Raw genomic sequence first — 16,832 nt, forward strand, 5'->3', positions numbered from 1 at the left:
CAGCAAAGATGGAGACAAACTAAAAAATAACACAACGAACTGATATTACCACTTTAAATGTAAATAAAAGATGGTGCGGAGTTATAAAAGAAGGTGCACCACTTGCCAATCGTTTTACCCTGGGCAGGCTCTTCCAAAGTTTAGAGTCGCCGACTGCAAATACTTAAGTCAAGAGAAAAAACGTCTCTCCTCTTTATTGATTGTGGACCCAGGCTTATGCTCTCCCTGAATCGCCCATTTCATTATACTTTGCTCTCGGTTTATTGGTTTTAAGGCATGAGGCTCCGAGGGGAGACGTGTTTAGCTTATTGCTTTGGTGGGATGAAGCAGCGATGGCTTATTGCTGGAGTATGGGGGTCCGAGCTGTTGCAGCTACAGAGTTACATAGGTGTCTGTATGGTTGTGGACACCAGTGAAACCAATATAAATTATAGTAGGCAGCGCTGGCCACACAGGAAACTAAAAACACACCGTCTTTCTCTGAAAGGTGGTCATACACCGAAAGGGTAAAGGATGAAAATGAAGGGCTACCTCCAGTGAATGCAGGAAAATGAGCACAAAATGTTCTGAAGCTGACATTTTCAAAACCAACAGCTCCAAAGCCAAATATATTCAATTTATAATGATATAAAACTGAGAAAAGCAGCAAATCCTCACACTTCTTTTGAAAAGCAGGAACCAGAGAATGGCATTTTTTCTTGAACAATTAATCATTAGTCAAAATTGTTATTTCCTTTAATCGACTTTGATAAGGTGACTAATCCTTTCAACATCACACAGAATTAGCAACAAGATGCTTCCTTAAGCAGCATTTCCAAACATAAAACAGGAACTTTCAAATTCAGATTTTGTCCACTTTATACTTGCCACAGTGCTGAAGACATAATTGCAAAAGAAAACAGTAAAAAAATATAAGAAGGGGAGAAAATAGATAACATAGTTTGAAAGAAGCCCCATTTTTCCAGATTTAGTCACAAAGGTGATCATGTCTTTGCATTCAGGGCTCATGGACTCTGGAGTGACCTCCCTGTGGATGTAAGGAAGCAAAAACCTTCCTCTTTTAAAAAGCTTCAAAAAATAAAAAATAAAATCTCTCGCTTTTCAGTGTTAATTCACAATTTACTTATATATTTCATTGTCTGTGTTTTGAATTTCTTTTTTGTTAAAGCGGCAGCGTTTTGACCAAAAGTAGGACTTTTAAGTCCCTGGATCTCTTTTCAAGGAACTAAAAGGTTCCTTCAGCCCATTGCTGTATGCGGTTCCACAGTGGTCTAAAGACCTGCAAAGATTAGTCAAATTAACCAGCTGACATAGGCTGTAGGACTATACGCCATACAAAACAATGCATAGGCATCATTATTTGTAACCACTATCCATGAGCAAAATTTATAAAAGAACATCAGATTTGATTGGGATATAATGAAAAACTACAGGCTTTGCTTGACAATTAATGTTGTGTTTTTTTCTGGGATTACAATGAAGAGACACTCAATAAAGTTCGTTACAAATTTAATAACTAACTGGATAAAGCCATCAAATTCATAAAATAACTCCAGCACAGAGAAAGAAACAGAAAAATAAAGTTGCAACAGTTTGGAAGGTTATTAAAACATTTCCAGCCGACAAGAGCTGCATCAGCTGGCAGCATCACGTCTGTGTCTGCCGGAGCTTCAGAGGAACCGGATTTTTAACGAGCTTTATAACCTGCTGTAATCAGCTGTTCCGCTTGTTTTGGATAGGAGGAGACCGACTTTGGCTCCATGTAAAAACTTTCTGACTGATGAAAACTTAAAACACTAACTCTGGACCCAGTATAACTTTATCAGCTGTAAGCTGTAAATACAACGCTGCACACTGGCCTCCAACCAATACATTTAATGCGGACGTCAGGCGGACATCTGCGAGACTTGTGTGCTATTTGACTGTTGATTGTGATTTATTGTTTTGCAAACAACGTTGGAAAAGAGAGGAGTAGTAGCAGACACCCTACATGCTGGAGTTAAAGCCAGTAGCCTCTACTCGCCCATCCAGAAATTGACTGCAAGGCAAGCCCCACCCCCCCAAAGTAATGGTACTTTCGGAAAGTACTACCACCTGAGCAGGAACTTTTTTGGGGGGAAAATAAAGACCCTAGAACTAAATTTATATCCTGGTCCCTTTGGTGGAAGTGAAGTTCCTCCAAAGGTTCCTTGTTCTGGGGTATAGTTCTTTCGGTTAGGCCGTTAACCTCAGCTCATTGTAGCATCTTTCAGTACATTGTTTTGGTTTTATGGCACATTTATTGTATGGTTCACTGTCAATGCTCTCATTAACCACATTTCCAGCAGCAGCAGGCGGCTCTTTTCAGCAAAATACAAACAAAGGACAAAGTTAACAACTAGCTTGTGAAGACGGTGGAACATCCATAGAGTCAGATATTGTGCTCAGGAGTTGCAGCTGATTGTGCTGCTAAAACATAAATAAATAAAACAAGCATTGATTTTAATTTGACAACACAATTTTGTCTAGATCTTTCTTTTTTACATTTTGAAGAATGGCATAAAGTTAGCTTTACTGGACATGCTGCAGACACCCGATTTATTTAAGTGGGACATTTGAGCTCTCAACATTTTACTTGACGTGTATTATGATGAATCATTACATTCAAATAAGAGGTCCATCTGAAGGATTTTGCACAATATAATCAGGAAAAGAAACATAATAAAAGATGATCCCAGCTGTAGAGGCTCAAACCCAACAGTATTTTTGAGTTGATTATGATTCTGTGATTATAATGATCATCATCCACTCACCATGTGATTACACTACACTTAAAGAGCCTCATAATACCTCTTCATTTTCCTCTCCCATTCAGATTTTTTCTCTTGTAGTCAAAATCTAATTTTCTTTTCACCCCCATGTCCCTTATGTCTCTCCCTCTAATTTCTTCTCGCTCACCTAGATTTCACCTCTCACTTTTAGTCCCTCTCACTATTTTTTCTCACCTTCATTTCCTCTCACTTCATCTCTCTGCTCTGTCTCCAGTTCCTCCATCAGTGATTACACATAACCCTGAAGTAATTAAGCTAAGAACACAGACGGGGATGCAGGTCATAAATAAACAACTGTAAGTGATATTAAGCTATCGGGAGACCGTTGGCAGGGGGAAACACATCGTCAGGAGTTTTTAAATGAACACTGGCTGAGCAGCACTTCTGCACTCGACAGAGTTAGCATTTTTCATATTTTGTTGAGGATTATAAAGCCTTGTAGATGATAATGAAGCTAATAATTTGCATCACAATATCCTCACTAGTTTTATGCGTAATGTCTTAAAAAATAAATAAAACATTCGTGGCTTGGACATATGCCAACTACAAAAACAAAAATAAATAGTGTTTTTTAAAATGACCTTTAAGACCTATTAAGATCTAGAATCTTAAAATTCAGTGACTGTCCTCATGAAAAAAATTACAGCATTGCAGTGAAAGTAATTGTTTTAAGAAGAGGTAGGTGTGAATGTGTGGGTCAACAAAGCAGCATTTACCAAAATATCAAGTTAAACGGAGTGTATTAAATCATTAATGTCACTGACAATCAATAACTTTGAACTCCCTTCACTGATGACTTAAAGCATTGTTAAGACCTTACTAGAAGACTGCCTATGTTATGTAACTATGAAGCATTTTACCTCATAACCATTAACCAAAGCACTTATCCAGGTATAGTTTTGCCAACTCGTTCTCATCTCAGGCGCTACTAGCGTTTCCGGTCACCCCAGGGCCTCATATAGAGACACGCCTGAAGGCATCTCCTTCACACGCAGAATCGTCGTTTTGCGTGAAATAACTGCACTTTGTCAAGTATGGGTATATGTGACGCCTGGGATGAGAATAGGCGGAGTTTTGTAGAACTAAATGTAATAGTTTGAAACAGCAAAATACGTAACTTACTACTCTATAAGACTTTCAGAAACCGTGAAACATCACAGTGTGATCATTTACTGTTTGCGTTTAGATAGAAAAATCAACCAGTTAGTGGCTATGAATCTTTTAACTAAAGGCAGCTTGGTCAGTGGTCCTATTCTTCAAACAGCGTCATTTATGCACGTGCAGGCTTTTATGTGTTGGGAGTGAGCTCACATCCAGTCTTGTACAGTCAGCAGTTTTTTATAACAATGAAGATATTTCCTTAGCACTGGGTTAGGGTTAGGATCTATCTTCCTAAACATAACCAGATAGAGATGGTAGATCAGAAAACACAAGTACTGTGTGCATTCAGCAATTTCATATAACAATGAAGGTATTTCCTTTACTATGGGTTATGGTTAGGATCTAACTGCCCAAACTTAACCAGACCTTAACCATAGAGGTGACAGATCAGAATGTGAATTAGTATAATGTGACAAACTTGGACAAACATGTTTAAATTCAAGGACTATACTTACTTTATGACCGCAACCTTTATACATATTTAGATCAGGAATGTATTACTGTGCTGAAAACAACTAGAATAGCATAAATATTTAGTGTTGTTTTTTAAAGAAATCTACCTACCAGTAATTTTTAAAGTTTTTTATGAGTTACCTCACAATCATTATCAGTTCACCATTACAAAACATACTGTATTTTACCACAGTCCCCCATGCCTCTGTTGCATGAGAGAGTGGCAGCAGGTGAGCCTGATCACCACTCAGTGCCTGGAGGTTAAGAAGGCTTGGGTTTTCACAGAACTCTTCTTCTTCTACCTGTTGAGACCACACTGCTAAGCAGACCAGTAGCCAAAATCCAGTAAGCAGATCGCTGCTGTCCAGCCAATCCAACGGACAGTGGAAGACCGTTGCTGCAACAGCTGGGTTCTGTGAGTCCAGAACCATGTGTCTGGTTTAGCCTCCTAAGTGGAGGGAGGACTTCTAGTTGTATACTTGTTCAGTCAGTGTTGAACATAGCTTCTTTAGTTTATTAACCTCTGTTGTTTATTGCCTTACGTGATTGATCGCTGTCTTCTTTTGAGAGAGTAGTTCTGTACTGGTTTTCACTTCTGTCAGTATTGTAATATATTTTTTTGGTTTGCATATGACCCTGAGTTCCTGTCCTCTTTTGTTCTGGTTTTATTATAAACACTGTTGCTCCTCCTTCTCTGGACTTTCCATCCAGAGGAACGTAACACTGTCTTTTCTCTTCTTCACTGTATTGAGATATCTCAAAACCCTAGCAAACAAAGCTACAAATATTATGATGGACATACTACTATTCATAAAAGCGACATGTGTTTTTAGAATTTATGTGAATAGACCCCTTAATGTGTCAGGTTTAAGGCAAAAGTGCTGCTATGCCATGTGGGGTCCTTTGGTTGCTGTTTTAGAGTTGGCTTCAAATTATGGATATGAAACCAAACTGTTGATGAGAAATTCTCCAAAGAAACAAAAATATCTAACACCAAAAATAGCAAAGCATATGTGACAGTAAAAATGGCCTTCCACCCATCCAGTTCTCCATCTTCCTTTCTCTCTCATTCTTCTTGTAGCGGGCCCATTAAAATCATAATGAGACTGTTGCCGTTTTTGGAGTCTGAGATTGGAAGAGTAATTCATCCCCATTGCTGAAGCTAAATAATTGAAAGGATGAGGGAGTTTTGGGAAGGATGCTGGGGTTGATATTGGGGCTTCAGATGGTACGTACAATTACTCAGGTTTAGGGAGGACAGTTATTATGATTCAAAATGGATACTTACTGTGTCTGAATCACAATCTGTTATAAGCTTATTGGAATGTGTGCTAACACTGTCTCAGAAAGTTGAAAGGAAATATTTAAAGTGTTCCCATTCCCACGGTTGTAATTTTCACTTCAGACATCTACTGGAAACAGCTCAAACCACGACAATTACAGACTTCACCAAGGTTATTGTCATTTTATCATGGTTGAAATTATGCAGTGTTGAAATTCTACTATCCAGTACACTAGTGTATAGTGAGAGAGATATATATATATATATATATATGTTAGTCTTTAACATTTAAGGTGTGAAGTTCATTTTTTGGACAGGAATTCTCTTGAATTTACAAGGAAGCTCTACAGTGGGATTCACCTGAGCCAGATTTCCTTAGACACACAAATGATGTGGAAGATTATTGCTTTAAGACTGGCTTCAGTGGCAGGGTCATGATACCTAAACATGACCTAAGTCAGTCTGTGAAACAAGAAGCCCAAAGGAAGACAAAAAAAAGCGTGTTCATGCTATCTGAATATTCAGGCATTAACCAGGCCAACCAGATTCTGTTTATGTATGATAAACTGGAGGCTCTCAGGGCTCCCTGCTTCTCTTTTAAGTTTCTGCAATCTTGTAACCTATCGGCTATTGTCAGACAACGACGTACCAGGGGCAACGGCCAATGTTTTGTGGCTTCCAGTGGAGCAAGCAGATATCCGGATAACAGATATCCCGGCCAAGACCAAAATCTTATCTGTTGCCCAGAGATTCTGCACTTATATGCAGATATCTGTTTAGAGATAGTTACTGAAACTAAACAGACATTGCTTTACATTACCTGGCTAGGAAATTGTACCTAGTGACAAGCTTGTGAGGACTTGTATAGGGTCTTGTTTTACATCATTATCAATTTGTTTCATGTTCATTTCCAGGGACACAATATGAATCAAGTGAGGGGAAAACCAAAATGAAATCACACTGTAACCCCGACCTGAAGTTCATCTTTCAGTATCTGTGGAACACAGGGGATACAAGCTTCAGTCAGCATTATAGGCTGTATGTTTTTGCTCATACTTTAGTCTCTCAAGCACCTGAGGGTCTTCTGAAAACAATCTTTAATAGAAACCCCACATAATTGTTGAAGTGGCGTTATCTTTGAAGTAGTACAGCAAACCGCACGTACATGAAGGTCAATCAGATATCAGATATATCCCCTACCACAGATCGTTTGAAATCATGACCTGCTTATTTAGCTACTTTGATAGAAGACTGACTGACAGAAAGTGCAGAAAGGAAAACAGAGCGGTGCTCTTCCTCAAAGAGCAAAAGTATGTGAATTTAACAACTAGTCACATGTTCAGAATTGAAAACTGACTTAACCCAGGTGTCGGTGTCGGTTTTGACAAATAAAGACAGGTCTCAATTAGACACCTATTTTGGAGTTCTCTGGATGTATAAAACCTCTTAACGCCCACAGGGTCACCCTCTTGAGCTAGTTCTAAGCTGCTAAAATCATGCATACAAAAATAAATTTTTTAACTTTGGTCAATATGGACATGCTACACATTGTTAGATCAAATATAATGTCCACAATTCATTGTTCAGTCCATTTTATGGAAAGAATGAACACCAAAGTATAATTCATTCAGATTTACGGGCATAAACAAGAGAGATAAAAATGAAGTGCAGACTCCCCACCTCTGAAGCGTTAATAAAGCCTGAATGTGTGTTAATCATCAAAATAATCAAAACTTTTTTCTTCAATTAATCCAAGTTGAAATAACTTTGACGTTCATCCTTTGTACAGTAGTCTCTTTTTGTTTCTCTCTTTCTTCATGAGGTCAAATGAATGATTCATAATTGATATATTATCTGATAGCCTTATATTTATAAAGGTAATGGTTAAATTAAACTATTTGATAGTAGCCTTTTTCCCATCTTTGCTGAGTAACAGTTTTGTGCAAAAGGAATTAAAGGCCTGTCCCATGTAGACGCCTGTCCCAAATATTGGCAGAGTGAGTTCAGTGATTGAAGCAAATAAAAGCCCGGGCTATTAATTTAAGTTTTATGGTATTTGGACTTTCTGGAGTCGATTCGTTGTCATTGTTGAAGTTTAGTTGGACTATATTTAAATACAGACACATTGCTGGGTGTAATTATCTCTCCTTTATCCAGCCACTGTGCTGCTACTTTGCCTGTGTGTTGCCTTTGTATTAAACATGTGTCCATGTAAAAGATGTAATCTTTGTTTCAGCGTTTATGCTAATTTAACATTTTAAATCAGTATTAGAAGAATGTAAAAACTTAAATTGGCCCACAAGCACGTTTGCTGCTAAACAATGTTTTGGAGAACAGAATGACAAGACATTTACTGAGTACACCCTAAAAGGCTACTAATTGGTAAGTTGACTCAAAAAGTTACTGTTTTTGATGGCTATAATAAAACCGTTGTGTGTACGGCAGTTGTACAGAGGACCTCCATGCTGGCCTCAAACCTGCTTGATATATTTGATGCAACTGTGAAGCCTGTATTGTGTTTAGATCTGACAGTGTTGCATTCTGGCTTGTCTCATCATTCTCTATCTTTTCTTACATCTCATTTCATTTTAAGGAGTACATGAAGTGCCGCTGATAAAGTATCAGAACTTGAATTATTTATAGTGCAGTGTAACAAGTCCACAGAGTTTAATATGGGATCAGTGCTGTGAGCCAGCAGTGGCTCTCAATCACAGAGTCCCCCGGTGGAAACATCAATCAGCCCTCCGACAGTGAGTGATGGATTTACTGAGGGTTTCGACTGTTTAGGCAGAAAAACCAAGCCCAGATGTACTGAGCGCTATGACAAAAGTTTGGGAGAAAGAATATACTAAAATCTCCCCCCGTTTTACTTCAGTTGAATTTGTGAGGTATCAACAGCAGAAGACCGGTGTAAGTAGACAGCTAAATGAGATTAGAAACACAATGGGTGACAACACAGCATTTGCCCCATTTCCATTTCTTACGACTCACATAAGAAACCTTGCCTGTTTGTCTATAGGAAGACAAGTGTTGTTCAATTTCAATTTAGCTAAGTTCAGAATTTTCTCTGTTCTAATTTACCTTTTCTGGCAAAGAGGGCAGGAGCCAAAAACTTCCTGTTTTTATGACCCTGCTGATGTCAGTGTGTGTGTGGGTATGATTAGGATAATTTGTTGAGGTTGTAAAGTGGAAATGAATATTGGAGCTTTTACTGATGTCAAATGGCACAAAGAACTTACAGTCACCTCTGTGTGTTGTATGAAAATGCTGTACATATCTGAGTGAATCATGGTCCTGCCTGAGCCAACTTTTCTCTAGTTTTAAAGGCTTTAAGCGAGTGGCAACCACTGGGGTAAAAGAGGTGCCAGTATAGCTTTTAGAAATGGTAAGTTAATTTGATATGAGTTTTAGTTTTGTTTCACTAAAGTGACTTAAACCTGTATTAATTGATTATTTTGGCCATTTAGAGGAAGCAGAGCTGTAAACACAACATCGGGCATATTAACCTTTCATAATGTGATGGCAAATGTGTTAGCAAAACATTTACATACATATCCAGCAGACAAAGCACAACTTAATCATCCAGTTGGAGAGGTGCTTGTGGCCACCTGATGAATGTAAGTCTAATATTCATTCTCCTCTTACCTCTGTTCTCACTCCAGAGCGTCAAATAGCCATGCTTCGTCAAGTATTTGGGCGTCTGGTACCAATGCACACGGCACCCTCTCATGGTAACCACATGCTGTTTCATAACATTAACCAGTCTTGACTGGATGTTGCATAGCTGATGTTGTTGTTATTTTGACCGTGGAGCCCTACAAGTCAAATGTTGACACAGGGCGTTAAAAGGCGAAGCCAATGGGTCTTGACAAAGCATCTCTGTGACCACCTGGAATGAGAACAGGCTGTTGGTCTCCACCAACTCCTGAGAAAAATATCTGGTTCCTTAGCTGCGAGATGTTTCACTTTCTTCAACAGCTACTCTCTAACTGTAACTGTCTGCTTGGTTTGGTGCGGGGCAGGTTTTGTACATTGAGTTTATCAGAGCTTGTTTGCTGGAAACTGCTCCCTGCTGCTGCTGGAAACAGGGTTGATTAGATCACTGACACTGAGAGATTTTGGTGATAATTCTTTGAGCGTTTATCGCTCCCAGCGAGTTTTCAGCTTTCACATTAGACATAGTGATTGGATCAGTTGATTCAGTGATTTGGCAGGGCATAAAAATGCCAATTTCTCATGAATATTAAATAGTAATTTCAGGAGATATTTCTGCCATCATTGATATAAATAATATTTTGTGCTATGTGCCCAGATTCCCTTCTCAAGTGTTGAACTCAAAAATCAATATGTTTCTTCCTCTTTTATCCAATGTTCTTTTATAACTACACCTACACACATAAAGGTACTCACAGATATTTTAGAGGCAGGCGCGATATCAAACAGTCATTCAGCACTGTTCTGGGAGGCTTCCAGGTACGAATGTGTTCGTGTTGGAGTGTAAAGCAAGGTGTTTTGAGGGAGGGGATCAGCTTTTCTATGAGATTAAAACATTATGAGCAGGGTAAGTCGCTCTTGTCTTTAAGAGGAACCTCATGTTACCTTCTCCCTGCTGAATTAAACCCTTATCTTCTCTACATCTCCCTTGCCTCTACCCACTCTACTTACCTAAGCATTTTACCTCTTGTAAAAATGTACCCAAATTGCTGTGTGACTGTTCAAATGGTGAAAAATGAGCAAAAGAGTGACTATGCTAGGTATGGGATTGTTTGAAGCAATTACAGCCTGTATTTCTTGCTGTTGTTGTCTGGCAAGGCTCAACAGGTATACATGATCACCTCAGTTGGTATTTTATGCAGTCAGATCAGTAAATCCACAGTGAAGTATTACATTATTCAAAATGTCTTCTCTCGTTTTGCCAGACCTGAATGAACAAATCAGCTGGTTTTAATGTTTCTACTTTCCATGGTCTAGAAACATCAACTTGATCATAAACCATCCACCAAAATCATTTCTGGATTAATCTAAAATGAGAATAAACTGACAATAGGCTATGCAGTTTCATAATTGTGCTTAATTTGATTTGTACAGTGCTTTGGGATACGCTTCTTCATCTGAACGATTCCAGTACCTCTCTGATTGGTCCAACATGTATCAATTAGCCTCAAGGGTTTTTAAAATGATGTGTTCCAGATGGTCGCAATGTAGAGTCCAAAAAATTAACAAAGCTGTTCAAGACAGCCAAAACGTTTTGGCTCAACAACAGGATCAAAAACATGTCAGCTTATCAAACTCATAATAACACACCAAAACTGGCCTAGTGGGCCAATTGTTGATGTTGACACTGGCCCAATGCTGCTCTGAGAATCATAAAGCTGGGAATACAGCTTGAATTGATTAAAACCTAAAAGACTAGAGCCCAGAGGTGCAGTGGTACATGCACGCAGATGGACAACATATCTTTTAGGCAATTGATGGTATTACTTGCAGGTGGCTTAAGCCACAGTATTTACCCATCCACCAGGACATCGCTACACCACTGCTTGACATGACACAGCATTATTCCACCAACATCGCCTTGACACTCAAGCAGGGCTAGATATTTTGCTGTTTTTAAAAATGATTTCTCACCCTCACACGTCATATTGAGGTCCTGGGATTACATTAGAAAATAAAAGTTCTTTTCTCGGAGCAATACAAATTGCAATACAAAAGACCGGCAGTCTGGCCTGCAGTCTGTCACGGTACAAGATTGAATAGATGTTGTGCATTCTTAACATTACATACATATTTAGTTATCGATGTATTTGATGTAGTACTCTTCAAGCTCTTTTTTCCCCACTTCTGTTTCACTGTGAAACTACTTTTCTTCATATGCTATTTCTAATATTTTTCCCTGCTATGGGAATGCATTTTTTATGAACAATGTATATTGCTTGCATTAATGCTATTGTGTTTAATTGTGCCAACCTACAAAATTTAAATATCCCAGGCTCAGACGTCCATAACTCCCCAAGTGTGTAAACACAGCTGTTTGTCTGTGTGGATGACTGCAGCATCTCTGTGGCTCTGCTCTTTAGTCCTCTCGGCCCTCCAGTGAGTCTCAGGAATGGCAAAATCCTAATGAGGGATTGAGTAATTACTCCTCTTAATATAAATGTTATAATGGGATTAAAATGATCCCTCCCCCTACCCCAGTCCCTTCCCCTCTGGCCTCCCAGTCGCACTTCTCTGGAAGTCTCTCTCATTTTTTCTGTATCTCACTACCTCGCTCTATCCTCTGTGTACATTGTTTATTTCAGGGTGTCTTTGCGAATTAGTTATTGAAACAATGACCTCCCTAGTCAGTCAGCTGAATGATATGTTTGTGTGTCTGTGTGTGCTTGTACCAGCAACTATGTGTATAGTTTGTACAGTAGGTAATTGTATTTGAATGTTTGTCTCTCTCTCTGTTTCTCTCTGTGTGCAGAGACTTGTTTTGAGCGTGTGTGTGTGTGTGTGTGTGTGTGTGTGTGTGTGTGTGTATACTCGGAACAGCATGTGACTAAACAACAGAAAGCGAACATGACAGTTGCCATGCTGCACAAACTCTCACTCAGATGACACACACACACACACACACACACACACACACACACACACACACACACACACACACACACACACACACACACACACACTTGGACCTCTATACTCGTGAGGACTGTCTTTGGCATAATACAGCCTAAAATCCCTTTACCCTTAACATTACCCTAAACCTAATTCAAACTAGTGCTGGAAGGTTTAATCAATCAACAGAAAAAATATCAGCAACCATTTTCAGTTTCAAAATCAATCAGCTTCTTTGGCCAAGTATATGTTCACACCCAAGGAATTTGGTGTTTTTTCATTGCTCTCAATGTACTAACACACGGTTCCAAAAACAATTTTCAGGAAGTTATAAATACAATGCAAAAAATAAATGTATAACTTGTAAGACATTTTCCACTTAAAAATGCCAAACAAAAGGAATTCAACAATTAATTCCAGCATTTTTTATGTAAAAATGATGTGACTGTAACTTGGATATCTTTAGATTTTGGACATTTCATTGACGTGTGTGTGTGTGTGTGTGTAAATGAGTCACTTTTCTTTTATTTATTAATTTGTTTTTGCAAGTGAGTAGGGGTTGTAACCTCACAACAATCCACTTGCAGGGACAACACAGACTCCAAGACAAACTCCACATAAGGATAAAAACCACCAACAAAGTTTTATGTGCTGGAGCACTTCAGGCCAAACGACAATCAGATTGATTTTGGGTGAAAACACAGTCAACATCAGAAAGGCATCGAGTGACCTCCACTTTGTTTTATAACCGACAACACCTACCCAGAGTTTGCTTTCATGCCATTGCACAGGTAAACTAACATTACATGCAAAGCATGTAAAATATATTCTGATTTTGTACTTTAGTTGGCTCAAGTTAGATAACAATTGCAAAATATTATAGTTGTAAGCAGGGCTTGACATCAACACCCGCCAACCTGCCAAATGCCGGTGGATTTCAGCCATGGCAGGTAACACAGTTGCTCCCACTAGCTACTTTGGCGGGTTGAAAAGGTATCTGCAGTAACAAACGCATTGCAATGTGACACTATAACACTACAACTTCCATGAGTACTACTTGGAAACAGTGTTTGCTCGTGAAGCCTATCGCACTGGACTTGGGCGAGTGACCGACAACACTGTAGGCTAAACAAGAAAACGCTGTGGGGAAGTGGAGCTTTTGTGATGAAAGCACTAGAATGGCCAACATTCAATAACCCCTAGAACAGCCACCAACCGGAAAACCGAGCATCTATCACACGCGCACACACACACACACACACACTGACTTACACACTCCACTGTTATCTCTCCCTCATCCGATTCTCCCTTACTCGTGTCATTTCCAGGACAACTTGGACATTCATCCTTCTTCTGCTCTGATCCGTCTATCATAGCGACCTGTCTATCACATTTATAGCTCTAGTGACACGCCAGCCAGCTTATCAAAAGACTTCTAAACAATAGGCGTTGCTAGGTAACCGGGCATGGTGTGAAAGTTGAGCACAGCATTAAACAGCTGTTTCTATGAGGGGGTTTCAGAATGTGATTAGACAAAAATAATCTGATCTTATTTGTTTCAAATGCAGATAGTTTTCTACTCTGTTACAGTAGCCTATTTACAGTTCATGATTCTAAGTTTTTCAGGTTTTTATTTTTTTAATTAATCTTCTACACCCATGCACCACTTTTATTAAATGCAATAAGAAGCTACTCTTTATGTCTTTTTCTTAAAAGATTAGGCTACATGTTTTCAAAAAAAGAAGCTTATCAGAGGTAATGATAATGACCTATAGTGTCATACATTTTATGAAGTCTTGAATTGAGCGTGTACCGTGTTCATTTACATTTAACAGTGTTGTAAATCTAGTTCAGGTAAGTTTTAGCATGCCATAGTCAACTTTAATCATAAAAAAATATATATTTCGCCAAAACGAAACCCGGCAATATTGTTGCTTTGAGTCTCAGCGGGCGCCATCTTGATTATTACACAATACCTGCGAGCTGCCTGCCTGCTCTCGACACTTCTGCAGAGAGGAAACGTGCTGCCATTTTGTGCCCCCCCCATCACTGTGGGATGTTCTGTTGTCAATCTACAGGCCTTGAACTTGGTTGTATGGACAGAAAAAGTCAACATTTTTTAACAGTAAATATTTCCAAATTATGGACATTCGCCTGGTATATTTCGAAAATGTTGTATGATAACTCTTGTATTTTAGTTTATTTTCATCAGATTTACAGTTACAATTGCATTCTAGGTGTATTAGAAGATATTCAGTTGCATTATAAGCTTCCTTATGATGGTTTTGATGGTTTATTGCATTAAAATATAGCTTTTTTTTTTACCAGTCGAGGATGAAAATATCCTTCATTATTGCATCTCCATGTAGTCTGTAATAGTAAAATAAATATATTAATATACAATGGATTTATATTCCTTAGCTTCTGACTTTTCAAAGGGGACCAGAATTATGCATCTAGGTCAAATGGTTGAGGAGTTATTCCTGATTCCTTTTGGGTATGTTGCTTTAGGCGTTTTTTCTGGAAAAAAGGTACCTGTGCCCAACAGGCTAGCCTATGCTGATGCAAGGTAGGGGCAAACAGCTAACGGCTAACAAATCTGGCGTTGTTTGTTATTGTTTTACCGATACTCGGGTAAACAGCTTCTCCACAGTCTCAGTTGCTGAAAGTTACATGACCCACATACTATACAATAATGCAACATAACAGCGCAGGACAACACCACAGTGGAATACCCATTCACTACAGTAACATTACTTACTGTGGCCTAACTGTTATAAAGTTTGGCAACAATCTCTTTTATAATATTCAGTCTAACTTACTAACCGTTTTTGTTCACATCCAATACATTTAGCTGTGCTCACATTGCTGAGACACAAATAGTTGTTGAAAAGGGTAAATAACTGATGTGTAATGTTGGCTAAATGCAGTCAATATAATGTTATCACGCAACACGCATGGATTACTCTAACCTCAAGCTGATAAAAATATTATACTAATGTTGAAGTGGGAGTTTACTTAAGTCTCCAGTATGCTGTGTGAATCTGTCTCTTGGTGTTTCAGTCTCTGTGTGTCTGATTATGCTCGCTCATGAGTTCCAGCACGCATCAGGCACACATCAGGTTACAATCTGAAAAACGCACTGCTACTGGCACCTGAAAACAACATATAGCCCCTTTAACAATAACAGTGTTTAAAAATTTTTAAAAATAAACCAGATTAATCAATAATGAAAATTAAAGCTGAAACGACTTGTTGATTAATCAATCGAAAATGAATCATCATATTAAGGAAATTAGTAATGTCTTTTTTCACTATGTTCTGATGTCTTAAGTAAGAGTTGTACTTTCGCTAGCTAAAGTCTGTGTGACGAAAAAATCGTCATCAGAGGGTTTACATATAGGCTCTGTGTGGACATCCACGTGCCTTCTGTTTTTTGTGACCTACGCTACCAGGGCACCAACCAATATTCTGCGCATGTGTGGGTCGAGTCCGCCAAGGTGACTCCAGAAAGTAATACAAACAGAAGTAGTCTGTACTGTCTATTATATTCGAGGCTTTATACACCAAAATGATTACTTGCTTTACAGAAAATAATCACCAGATTATTCCATTAAAAAAAAATTAGTTGTAGCTCTAATTCTAACCATAACCCTAAAACTTAATCAGTCTTAATCATCAAAAAGCTCTTTAAGGAAATGAGGACGGGAGAAAAATGCCCTCACTTTCTAAAACTGAACTTGAATTACTCTGAAGGACGAAAACTAAACCTGTCCTCATAAAGATAGAAGTACATGAACACACACACACGCACACGCACACGCGCACGCACACAAACATCCAGAGGCTCGTGTGTAATGCTAACTTGTGAGGACACTGCTGTGCTGTACATTCAGCTTGCCTTACCCAGCATGTCTAACCTTAACATTAACACTGTTACTGGGCTTTCTGTTCTTCTGTCATCTCCAGCCGAGCATAATGAGCAGTCAAAAGACTGCAGTTGTCACTTCACAGGGAAACATTGTTTAAAAAGGGAGCAGAAACCGGAGAGAACCTTCGCTGCTGCAGAGATCTTCCCTGTTATGGTGGTGAATCTCGTTTACAGCCATCACTTTAATGAAAAATAACTTTCTGGTGACACAGCAGCGACACAAACTCCTGCTTTCTTTCAATCCATCTGATGTGTACAGAGAAGAAAAACAGGACCTGTGTATCATTTATTACATATTAATTCATCTTAAGACTGTTTTTTGCCATTTCTAGATTGAACACAAAACAATCACTGGCATAAAATACAGTTATTGTGGAGGTGAAACCTTAAATCCAGCGTATAAGTTATGATAACTGGAGATACTTCCACCTGACAGAAAACAGTATGCAGGTCTTTCTTTTATTAAAACATTGAGTCAACTTGGGAAAGGGAGTTAACACCAACCATGTCTCAATTGCTTTTGACCACTTAATGTGCTAAGTCACATTCACCCATACACACATTTATGTAACAACCAGTGGCAAATTGG

General features: G+C 38.7%; 1 protein-coding gene across 1 annotated transcript in view; it reads left to right on the forward strand.

The window, feature by feature from the left end:
- Positions 1-4,747: 4,747 nt before the first annotated feature.
- The window catches only part of xkr7 (XK, Kell blood group complex subunit-related family, member 7), a 96,627-nt gene continuing 84,542 nt past the window's right edge, over positions 4,748-16,832 (forward strand). Inside the window, exon 1 of the mRNA XM_046056410.1 lies at positions 4,748-4,839. The gene's annotated coding sequence lies outside the window, so the exon portion shown is untranslated. The remainder of the gene's footprint in view (positions 4,840-16,832) is intronic.

Source organism: Micropterus dolomieu, linkage group LG08, assembly GCF_021292245.1.
Source record: "Micropterus dolomieu isolate WLL.071019.BEF.003 ecotype Adirondacks linkage group LG08, ASM2129224v1, whole genome shotgun sequence".
Taxonomy (NCBI): domain Eukaryota; kingdom Metazoa; phylum Chordata; class Actinopteri; order Centrarchiformes; family Centrarchidae; genus Micropterus; species Micropterus dolomieu.